This window comes from Bradysia coprophila, unplaced genomic scaffold (genome assembly GCF_014529535.1).
Source record: "Bradysia coprophila strain Holo2 unplaced genomic scaffold, BU_Bcop_v1 contig_157, whole genome shotgun sequence".
In the NCBI taxonomy this organism is placed as follows: Eukaryota; Metazoa; Arthropoda; class Insecta; order Diptera; family Sciaridae; genus Bradysia; species Bradysia coprophila.
The window spans coordinates 1-11,424 of NW_023503427.1; the positions used below are offsets into that span (position 1 = coordinate 1).

The 11,424-nt window shown below is 33.4% G+C and overlaps 1 pseudogene; it reads right to left on the minus strand.

The window, feature by feature from the left end:
• Positions 1-989: 989 nt before the first annotated feature.
• On the minus strand, positions 990-2,046 carry LOC119075052 (annotated as a pseudogene).
• Positions 2,047-11,424: the final 9,378 nt, after the last annotated feature.

Genomic DNA, 11,424 nt, shown 5'->3' on the forward strand with positions numbered 1-11,424 from the left:
TGTTTTCCTCTTCCGCTTTTTGCCTCTGAAACCCATCACTTGCAATATGGCTGTCAGAATCCTTTTCGTAATTTATTTCTGTGCAAGACATATCACATTTTAACTTACACGACTGGAGAATGTTGCATGGTCTACTTTTTCAAATTATTTTGTATTTAAAATCAGCAACATCCAGAAATGATGTACATATTGAATTTCGTACCTTCAACACAATAGGGTGATTTTTTGGCTGCTACACAAAGTCAGGGTTATATTTTGGTGTATTCCTATAAGCATCGAGTCGAAAGTCACGGGAACGTTGTTTCAAAAATACACAGTACACAGACGAAATAAATTTAACGAAACTTTGTTGAAGGGTTGCCGTTAATCAAAGAATTAGTTGGTGAGCTTTGACTAATTAATTATAGCTGAAGAAAGATTAATTGTTGTTGACGAAGAGTTAATTGTATCCGTAGTTTAAAATGTATTCGGTTGTGACTTCCCTTGAGAAATTCGAAATTATTCGACTTTGACTTCATGACACTAGCTTGTGTATGCTTTGCAAGGATAGTAACTCATTTTGGTGTACTTCAGATTTAAAGATAAATATTGGAATAAAATTTTCGGTAAAAGTTTAGACCGAATAAGAGGAAATACTCTGATGTGAAAGGGGGCGTCGCACATAAATTCGATTGGTTTAATGTACGTAATTTTTGTAGAAAATTAGAACTTAATTTGTATTGATAAAAAAGTGTTGGCACAAATGTCGAAATTCGCGATAAATATATCAGATGGTTTTCATATATCACTCTAACAAATATTCATTTTTAACTTACTCACTTAGGGCATCTTTATTGGTTGCTCATTCGAACATTTGAAACAAATAGAAAAATGTGGGAAATTCGAGAAAATATTTTTAAAAAATCCATAAAAGTTATTTGTCAAAAGTAGACATTTAGAATTGAAATTGAAAAAAATTTAAAAGAAGAAAAGAGAAAGAAAAAAATTACGTTGTTGTCGGCGGTCGGTTGAATTTTTCTTCCTTTTTGGTAGACTCAGTTACGTTCCAAGGGAATCGTGCTTCATAGAATTGTATCACAATTTCTGCACATCTGATGTTTGCTTGTTCCACCGGTTACAAGATCGCTTTCCTCAGAGTCTTTCCATTTCATCAAGAACATCCGCGTACCATTAACGACCAATGCATCTACGACAAAATATTTGCATTAGAATCTACTCACGCAAACACACAGAGAGGCTCTCAATCAATCATACCCAAAATTTGTTTTGGCTGCAATCCTCTAGCGAATCCCATGGCCTTTTTCTCTTCCTCCCCATCTTCGCTACATGAATTGGCAGTGCCTTGTTCGGTGACAGTCTCCCGCTCCTTTTGCAGCTTGCAGCTTGTTGCTTTCGTCGTGTTCGCTTGAATTGCATTCCAATTTGCTTCGCAAAATGTTGGCTTTATCCTGGTCGAATTGTAACATCAGTTCAACTGCATCATCCAGATTGTGTTCGTTTTCCCAAGTGTTGTACTCGGATGAGAATCCTTTCCACTTTATGTAATACTCGACTGCACCATTGACTAGTCTCCGATCAATAACTTGTTCCACCGTCTTGCTAGTTTCTCCATCTGTCCCACTCTTCAATGAAAAAAAAAATGATTTTCAGTAAAAGGTTTTGCGATTTTGATTTCAGTTATCCGTAAAAGTTACCATGTTTGTAGCGTTTGTAATTTGAAATGTTATTTTGAAAAATGAAAACACTTGCACTCCAAAAGCGTTTGTTTTTTGACACAGCGAAAATATGGATCATATACCGACAGTGTTTGAAGAGAATGTCAAACAGAGTGTCACCCATCGAACTCTAGTACATTACTATATGAGGAAAGTAATTTGATATCTCGTATCCATATGAGTAAAAGCATCCGATCGCTTCAGCCCGAGGTACTATTACTCACCGTGATACGATACATCAAATTATTTCCCGAGTGCAGTCCCTGGAGAGGGAAACTTCACTTTACCTCCTTAGTAAGGTAAAGTTAAATTACCATACAAATTTTGACATATCACCTATCGAAACCAATTGTTTAATTTTCTTTTATATGTCTCTGTTAGGTAAGACTAACATTATGCACCAGCTCGGAGAGATTATCTTTATATAGCAACATAAAAAATGATATGCACCAACGCACTTCAAGCATGAGTGGTACTTTAAATAAAGTACTGAAACGGAACAATGTATCGAACAAAATTTGTCACTCTAAAAATATCTGGAAAAAATTTTCATACAAAATATAACTCTATTTGGCAGTTGTCACTCGAAGCACTTTTGCTTGAATTGCGTTGTATGCATATTTATCCAAATGTTTATTTTGACGAGTTGGTGATCATAATCCTAAGCTGAAGGCGCTCCATTGCACTCTATAATGGGTGATCGTCAAATTTTAGAGCAATACAGCATTTGACTCAACCAGTATATATGCTCTAAGAGATATTAATACACATTTATTCGCTTGACAGACGACCGTTACAAGATTTCCAATTCTTTTCATCCATTAACTCTTAACCGATAATCATCACAGGTTCGTGAGTGTGAAATATACTTACTCTACGTACCATTTCATTTATATGTTTATCGCAGAGTCTTCCATTCATACGTATAATTATTGTCTGCCTCATGTGATTTTAATTTATTTTTAATGTAACTTCGTTATGACAAAAATTTATAGTTTTCCGTTAGCAGGAAGCAAATATTGTACTCAGCGCGAAAATATTTAGTTCTGTTTCTAGTAATCCTTTTTAACTTATGAAATATTATATTTAATATCTGTTGTATCTTGCCAACCATTAATTCTTTCACATTGAAATCTAATTTCTCTTCTTCTTTGACTTTCAGGTATGTTGATACTTCAATCATTCGAAGATCCACGTATCACCGGTGTAATGACGATTGACATTTTGTACGGTAAAAAATAACATTAGGTTGTAACGAAAATGTATAAACCGTGTAAGACGCGTATAGGGCACAGTTTTATTGTGAGAGTCGTTCGGATTCAACTTTGTTATGCTTCTTAGTCCGTAAGAATATAATCTATAACAAAATCATATTTTCGTATTCAAAGCAACTGAGGGCCTAGCAATGCGTCGCTAAAAATACATGGAAATATTTCGAATTAGAACTCTTTGTTACGCGGCTTCCTTAATACGCTGCCGTCAAATTTTTCAAAATACTGATTACAAGACCTACGTGGTACAACGTCATTTGGTCTACATAAATTTTTAACATATTATTCCAAACTCTTATTTCTTCATCCGCAACATACATTTTACTACATAAGAGAACATAAGGCAGAGCTCATCCATTTATTTGGTTTTTGTAGCATCGTTCAATTGAAACCTTTTTTCGGAAAATTCGCTAGTCTGACATGACATAGGGAATGATTATAGGGAATTGGAGTACATTCTTCGTGAAGTGCTCGAAGTACATGGGAATATTGATTATAAGTGATGGAAAATATGGAGAATGTGGGCCTCTATATAAATCTTCAAAAAAAAAACTCTATTTTCTTTGTTTCATTCAGTTCAGATATATTAATTTTAGTAAAGCGAGTTTTGAAGATGTCCATGGTGTTGCTATAAATTACTTACATACATGAACGCGCAAAAACGTCCATTATTATAATATATTGCGCTAGAATCGATCAAACTATAACGTTGTATGTCACATTACTTTTACTTGTCGTCTAAGTTATTAATGCTTCCTACCAGAATAACATGTTGCGACAGATAAATTCCAAATATGGTTCATTCCTGATGAATGAAATTGAACATAATTCAAAATAAAAGCATTTAAAACTCGTACAATTGAACTAACATCCATATTTCAATGTGAATAAAACCATTTATTCTCAGAATTTGTAACATACAATGACAATTCTTATTAATTACTGAAAATTACCCCAGACAAATAAATTGCATGACTTTCATGAACTTTTCATTAATATCAAACTCACTGTGGCGCATAATATTGTATAGTAGTTCATTTTAAAGTGCTGTATAGACGAATAAACGCTTAAATTTCGACTATTGTGAATGACGAGGCATATGTTATGCTATATGCTATGTATATTTTCCTCAATTCACAACAATTTTACTCTCTTCATTCTCTCCGCACATATAAATATGACTTGTAAATAAATCACGAGTCTATATTAAGGCGAATGAAAATGATCTTAATGCATATTCATACCGGCAACAAAGTTTTCAATGAGAATTGGTAACAGAGAATATATGGCTGGAATAATAATGCAACGAGTGCTCGTGGTAGAAATGGGGAGAGAGTATTTTCGGTGAAAGAGAATAAAACAATTTGAAAATTTTCAGTAAGTTGTTGCCTATATGCAGGAATTTCTTTCAGTTAAGTCTACGCCGGTATTGCGAAACGTTGTGGTTGGAAATAAACTTTTAGTTGGAAATTATACCGATACGGTTGATGACTGTGATTTGAAACATTAGCGCACTATAAATGTAAAAGATGATGTTATCATATTGACGATATGCCTGTCCATAGTTTTCTTTTATGATTTATGATTTAATCAATATGGAAAAACGTTTTTCTTGTGAAAAAGCCAATTTACCCACCTTATACCGTCACTGATGATATGCTAAAATGTGGCAACATTCATGCTAAATGTGTTTAATCTCGCTTCACAGAAGTGTGGATTGCTCGAGGCACATTCACACAAATTCTAATATTTACATTACAGTGCACAAAATCGGATTTTCCGTTTGCATCGGTATTCGCAATTAGGCCGTTGGCAAAAAAATACATTCGTGGAAAATTTGATTCTGTTAGCATTTAACATTTTATGGTGTTGGGATCAGGTAGCTGTCTTTTTATCCTGGATGGGAAATCTGAAATGAGTTAGATGAATTTATATTGGTTCCGCATTTGAATTAATTTTAAACTTTGAACGCACGGCTGAGTGGTAAATGTTTTTAAGTTCAAAGTTCTTTGATTTTTTTAGAAATTCCAAAAACTATTCTTATCACTTCAACTTGAAACATATTGCAATTCATCAAAAGCAATTTTCGTTAAAGTTACTCCAAAAAGTATTATATAAGGCAACTCGCCGTTGAAACAGAACGTGAGTTCTATTGTAAACTCAGTGTATAGCAAATAGTCGAGAAGTGACGATAATGACACACACATATTGCAAATCTGCAAATCAATCTTTTCAACAAAACGCTTGCGACAAAATTTTCATAATCTCTTCTCTTTCTGTTTCATCGTTTTTCACAGTGGTTCACATCACTAAAAAACCAAAATCTTTTCCGATTCCGAACCGATTCTTTGCAATAAATACAATATGCATGAATGAATATAACCTAGCCATACTATAGCCAAGAAACCGTAAATTCCATTTTCAACTTCTTTTCACTGTGCTGTAACGATACATTGGCATACAAGTGCAAATTTCTAAGGTGAAAAATAATTTATGGTTGAAATGTTAAATTTTCCAGTGTGATTTATTGTGTCTCCTGTAACATAATGCTACTTAGCTTAGGACGAGTGGTAGATTGGCAAGCCGGAAAAATTGTAAAAAAAATATTATCGCAGTATTTCTTCGTCTATTTTACATTGTCCAAATCCAAAGTAAACTTGAAGTGATATACACACTTGAAAGGGAAAAAAAACACCAAACAGCAAGTGATATTGTGTGAAAGCTCTGCGCATTACATTTTCTTGTGGTTTATTAACGTGTTGCATATATGCATGAAGAATATATTTCGTTTGCCGTGAAATGTATTAAAGTGTTGTTGTGATAATAAAACAGAATATAAAGCTTTTTTACTCGCATATAAATAACATCTGGGTATCCGTTGAACATTGACGCTATCTATATCGATAATTATACAATTTAGTGGATTATTACATGATGTTGATATGTAAGTATTATTGGCATTTCAAATCAATTTAGGGTGAAAATTGTAACAAATGTTGTCTTAAAACAATGAAATTCCCATGGGCATTCAAAATTCTATCGAACAATTTGTATGTTCTGCAGATAAATCTACATATTGACTATATGGTTAACCTTTTAAAAACGGCTAGTCATCTCCACCACCAACGGCAAACATAAGAAATGTGTTAGGCGCGTGAAGTAATATATATTACACACTTGTCACGAAGAAGTCGAGGATTGCCGGTACTGATAGTGACAAATGTGTACTCTATGTTATCACATAAGCGAAAACGAGACAACAACACAGAACTGAAGTGTAATTTTTGAATTAAACTTCTAGTTAAGTAATTTTGACATCGCGTGTATGTGATAAAAGATAATCGTTATGAAGTTATACACTTAACGTTATTGAAAAGTGAAAGTTAACATTTAAGCACAAATTCTGAGCAGAAATAAAAAAAAATGTAACGGAAGCGAATAACTGTACATTTTGAAAAGCTGTTACTTCTTTTGTTTAAAGAATTGCCTAGTGTTTAAGCAGTCCAAACAACGTTTAGTGCACAGGATATCTAAAATAGACAAACCCCCAAATAAATCTATAATCACTTTGACGAACAATCAAATAATCACAACTCGTGCGGGAAAATATAAATTTCATTCTTGCCTTAGATCGACAATAGTAGATTATGCACCTCCGTCTAAAATGTTTATTTTGACGATTTGGAAGTTATGTGCCTAGCCGAAGGCGCGGAACATAATCCAAATCGTCAAAATAAAAATTTAGGACAGAGGTGCATGCTAATTAAAATCAACGTAATGTAAAGTCTTACAGCAAAAAAATGTTTCCATATCGTAATGTTAATCACAACTGTTAGCCTTTACCTTACAATCAATTATATCTTAGAATCATAGCTGCAAACATGAGAGCTTATACCATTATCAAAATTGCAATTCAATCAGAATACCTGACACAATGTCTAGAAAATTAAATAACAAAAAACTATAATGAAGCGAGCTACGTAAACGTTCTTATACCTGTTCTGAATATTTTTCCTCTTTCACAAAGAGCATAAAATGTCCAACATACTGTCGCATTGGAATGATATTCCAATGCATAAATGCTCCCAGTGATCTGTGTTAATGTATAAAGAATATTATTCCCAACATTTGCTATCGAAAATAACAAACATCGTGTTCTTTGATATTTTGCCGATAGATCGTAATCTTTATTATCAATATAATGATGGATCGTCACATTAATCAACATAAGAAAATAAAAATATCAGGAAATTATTAAATATAATAATGACCATGTCTTTTCTGAATTTTTTCGTCTTTTTTATTATCGATCTACTCAAAGATTTCAATCGATATGGGTGGTCTATGCTGTGAGCTCTATCCCCTTTTTTCATAGTAGCTGATCATAATAATGTGAAGTAATAAACATAATTTTTTTTTTCGTTTATTTTACCAGAAATTAATTCCCAAATATGTTGAAAAATGGTCGGAACCCAATCGAGAGTTTATGGTTCTTTTTTTCGTAAATTATTTCCGACGAAGAAGATTTTTTCTTTCGGTGAATGGCATGTCTTATTACAATTTTGATTTTTGTCTTGCATGAACTTTTTTCTTCCCCATATAATTGGTTGTTTGATTAGGCCTCCATGACGAAAGAAAAATTACCTTTCATTCCAATAAGCATGTAAATAGGGGTTGGCGGTGGAATTGATTTATCGTTAGACCTTCAGAGATTTTACGATCATCACCAACAATTTATGGTTCTCAGGTATTTCTACCATTCCGTCCCGCTCTAACGAAGACTATATTGTGTCCAATTCAATGGACTATAATTGTTTAGAATTGATTGAATGTCATCGAATGATGATGATTCACCGAATGATGGGCTTCTGATGTCGTTGTTGTCATTGTCATTTTGGTTGAAATTGGTCGGTCTCATTAAACTAGAGTGTATCGGCTGCTTGAGGAGTGCGTTAAAACCTGCATTAAGTAGAAGAACCATAAGATAGTTGCACGATTTTATTTCAAATTAAGGTTTCAATTTGCTTGCCTTTATAGCCGATAAGTCGCCATGCACTGATGTCTCCGTACCAGGAGATTGTACATTTGACTATATTCTTTTGAGTTGAGGTGAAACGACGACTTCGATATGGTTTTGGTACACCTAAATTCTTTCTTCTATTCGGTCGCTTTTTTCTTGATTTATTTGTTATTATGACGGCTGTCAGCTACAAAGACGTGGTCACATTCCTTGTATAAAATTTTCTCATCGACGGACACTGAACATGGCCCTTGATTGGTGAATACTAATTTAAATAAGTGTCAGTTTGCTGTTTCAGTACCTTTAGAATTTGATCGATCTGCTTCTGCGTATTGGTATATTAATATATATTGGTCAAACGATAACCTTATGAACTGGGGAGTTGTGTATGTGTTAATTCCTCCCTCCAACAATTTCAGGCGATGTTGAACGTTACACTTAATGTGAGTTAACCGTTGGAGTCCACATGTCTTCGGTATCTGTCAGTCGGCCTGAAATGCAGAACATAAAACGGTTTTTGTTTGCCCCTGTAAATCATTATTAATTATTTTTAGTAAATCACTATTCTGAAGTTCTGTCGATCTTCCACTATAATTCATCACAATTTTTAGTCGGTTTGGTATATTCGATTATAATGGTGATGATAATGCTTTCGCAAGTAAAATTGACGCACCAGCACCAACGGTATGCATTACATCCCCAGAGCACACATTATAAGACTCAACTTGAAAAGAGTTTTCTGAATAAATTATTTTCTGCTTCTCTATGGCTTTCTATTCATATTCAATTCAGTCGTGTGGCACGGCCACAACAAAATCACGTTTTATTTCAAAGGACTCAATATAACCTTTATGTGTGCATAACTTAATATGTAAATGTTACTGTGATACAGACGGGTAATGTACATGTTAATCATTATAACAGAAAATTAATTTCAATACCAAAAACACTGCCTTAATTTTCACTTAATTATTTCACTTTGCAAAGAAAGTCTTACATTTGAAATATCTCATTAGAAACAACAATAAGACGTTGATATAAATACCTTTTATATACCGAGATAATCCACGAAAGATTTGGAATATAACACAAAACATTTTGCACCGAGACAGTTAGCAGAGTGAAGTAGAGAAAATATGGGCTTAAGTATACGCCAATGGAAAATGTGTATAAAATTTATAAACGTGAAAACGCCTTCGCAGTAGTTGTACCTAAACTCCACTCCTATATTATAAGTCTATTAAATGAAGACAAAGTTTAGACGCTCGTTCGTATCAAGAGGAATCTAATTAAATGTTGAGATTACCATCAAAACCACTTAAAAAGGATTTTGAATATTCATGAAAATTGTGTCTATTGTGGCACTTTCGGGACTTGTCATTTTTTCAAAAGGAAGTTATTTCATACATTGTTCAGGCACGATGGGTAGTTATGTGATTTTTTTTATTTATCAGGTGTTCAAATACCTTTCCTTTCATGGCTGAAACTATACAACCGAAACTATCAATTCCAATAGGATATGCTTCATGGGTTGATGGCTTAATACCCATCGCAAATTAGGTTCTGTATTGGAATTTACCTTGGACGATTTTTCAACTGTAGCAAAATCTCATTTCATTTTGATGAAATAAGTTCGACCATCTGCTGATAATAAAGTATAGATAAAGTAGTTCATCTTCTATGCACACATGATGCCACTGCTCTCGGCACTGTGCTCATATAATGCATGAATGGATAAACTCATCAATGTAATTGAACAAATGAGTGTGAGTTAATGTACTGTAAATGATGTGATATCTTTAATTAAATCTAAATTGCATTTCAGCTAACGCTTCTACATGCGAATCGAATGATTTGCCGGTAATATTGTTTCCTCGTCGTATCGATCACAAAGTTTGTGTGCCATTAAAACGAACGTAATTTCTTCATTTTCATTCTCACATTGTTCTCTCTGCATAAATTCAATTATGCGACTGATTTGCATATTTTTCAATTGGGGAATTTTTCGAAGTAGAAAATATTCGTGCTTTCGCTGTCTTGAGATTTACATGGACTGATAATGTATAACAGCATAAGGTACAAAAACGTAGACGAGGAGGTAAACATGTTTTAGTACAATGCTTTCGCTATCTTTGAGACTTTCGTAATCAAGTGAATCATTTACCTCAATATATAATCTATAAGTCAATTTGTTAGACACATCGCATGTTTCGGTGTTATATTGCATCGATGTCACTCAAAGGGCATTCCACATTTTGTGCATTCTGTTAAATATCATGGATAGCATCAATTGACTTACGGGAATTCGGTTTTCACATACATTTTTGATCATGTCTGACGACAGCCATTATAGTCATAGTAACATGAAAACAATGATTTAGTATTAAAAGAAGATTGCTTTCGGGTGTGATAGACAATGGAATTTTCAAAATTTGACATCAGTGTGGAAAAGCCCCATGTATGAGAATGGAATTTTACCTTTTGTAATACTCTGTTGAAACGTGTATTTTCCAGTAGTACTACTCACGTTAAAAAAAATCTAGTCCTGAACTTCCGGAGGAATACGCTTCTCTATTTGATACTAAACAATAACTCTGGAACATCAAAATTGAAAAAAAATTGATTCTGCGTCACGCAACGAAATTGAAAATGTATGCATTTCTATGCATTATAGCATGCGTTTCTATGCACGTAAACTTTGATTACGTTGCACGATTCAGAAACCCAAACCATTTTTTGTCAATTATGATGTTCCAGAGCTATTGCAAGAGTTATTGTTTAGTATCAAATATAGAGAAACGAAAGTTTCTCTGGAAGTTTTGAAACAAGTTTTTATAACGTGAGTATGGCTAATGGTCCAGGCTACTATTGTGTTGAATTTTCAATATTTTGCATATGACTTTTATATAAGGCATAACAATCTGTTATGTTCAAAGTGGAATAGAGTGGAATAGCTTTTAATTGGCATTTTTAATTTAATTGGAAAATTTGGCAAAATGTTGGAAAATCTAGAAAAATAGGTGAAAATGTTTTTCCAAAAAAGTCCCTGCATAAATCTTAACTGTTTACAGACGTTTGTTAAACTGTTATCTCTAACGACGGGAAAAACAAACTTTGACTAAAGTGCTGTGTGTGCTGTGTTCAAAAAATGAAGTAAAAGATTTTTTATGAATGTATTGACTCAATACTCCTGATATTCACGCGGTGTGAGAAAGGTTGATAAACCAATCTTCAAATGTGAACTTATAGACAGCTTCGACATCCATTCACATTTTACTTAACGGTCTCACAATAAATTAAAACGAAACTGTTAAACTATCCTTAACATAAAGCAAATGTCTTCCTCGTTTAATTGATTAACATAAACAAGTAAAACGACAAATTTGTGCTTTGTACAAACAACTAGATATGGGAAATC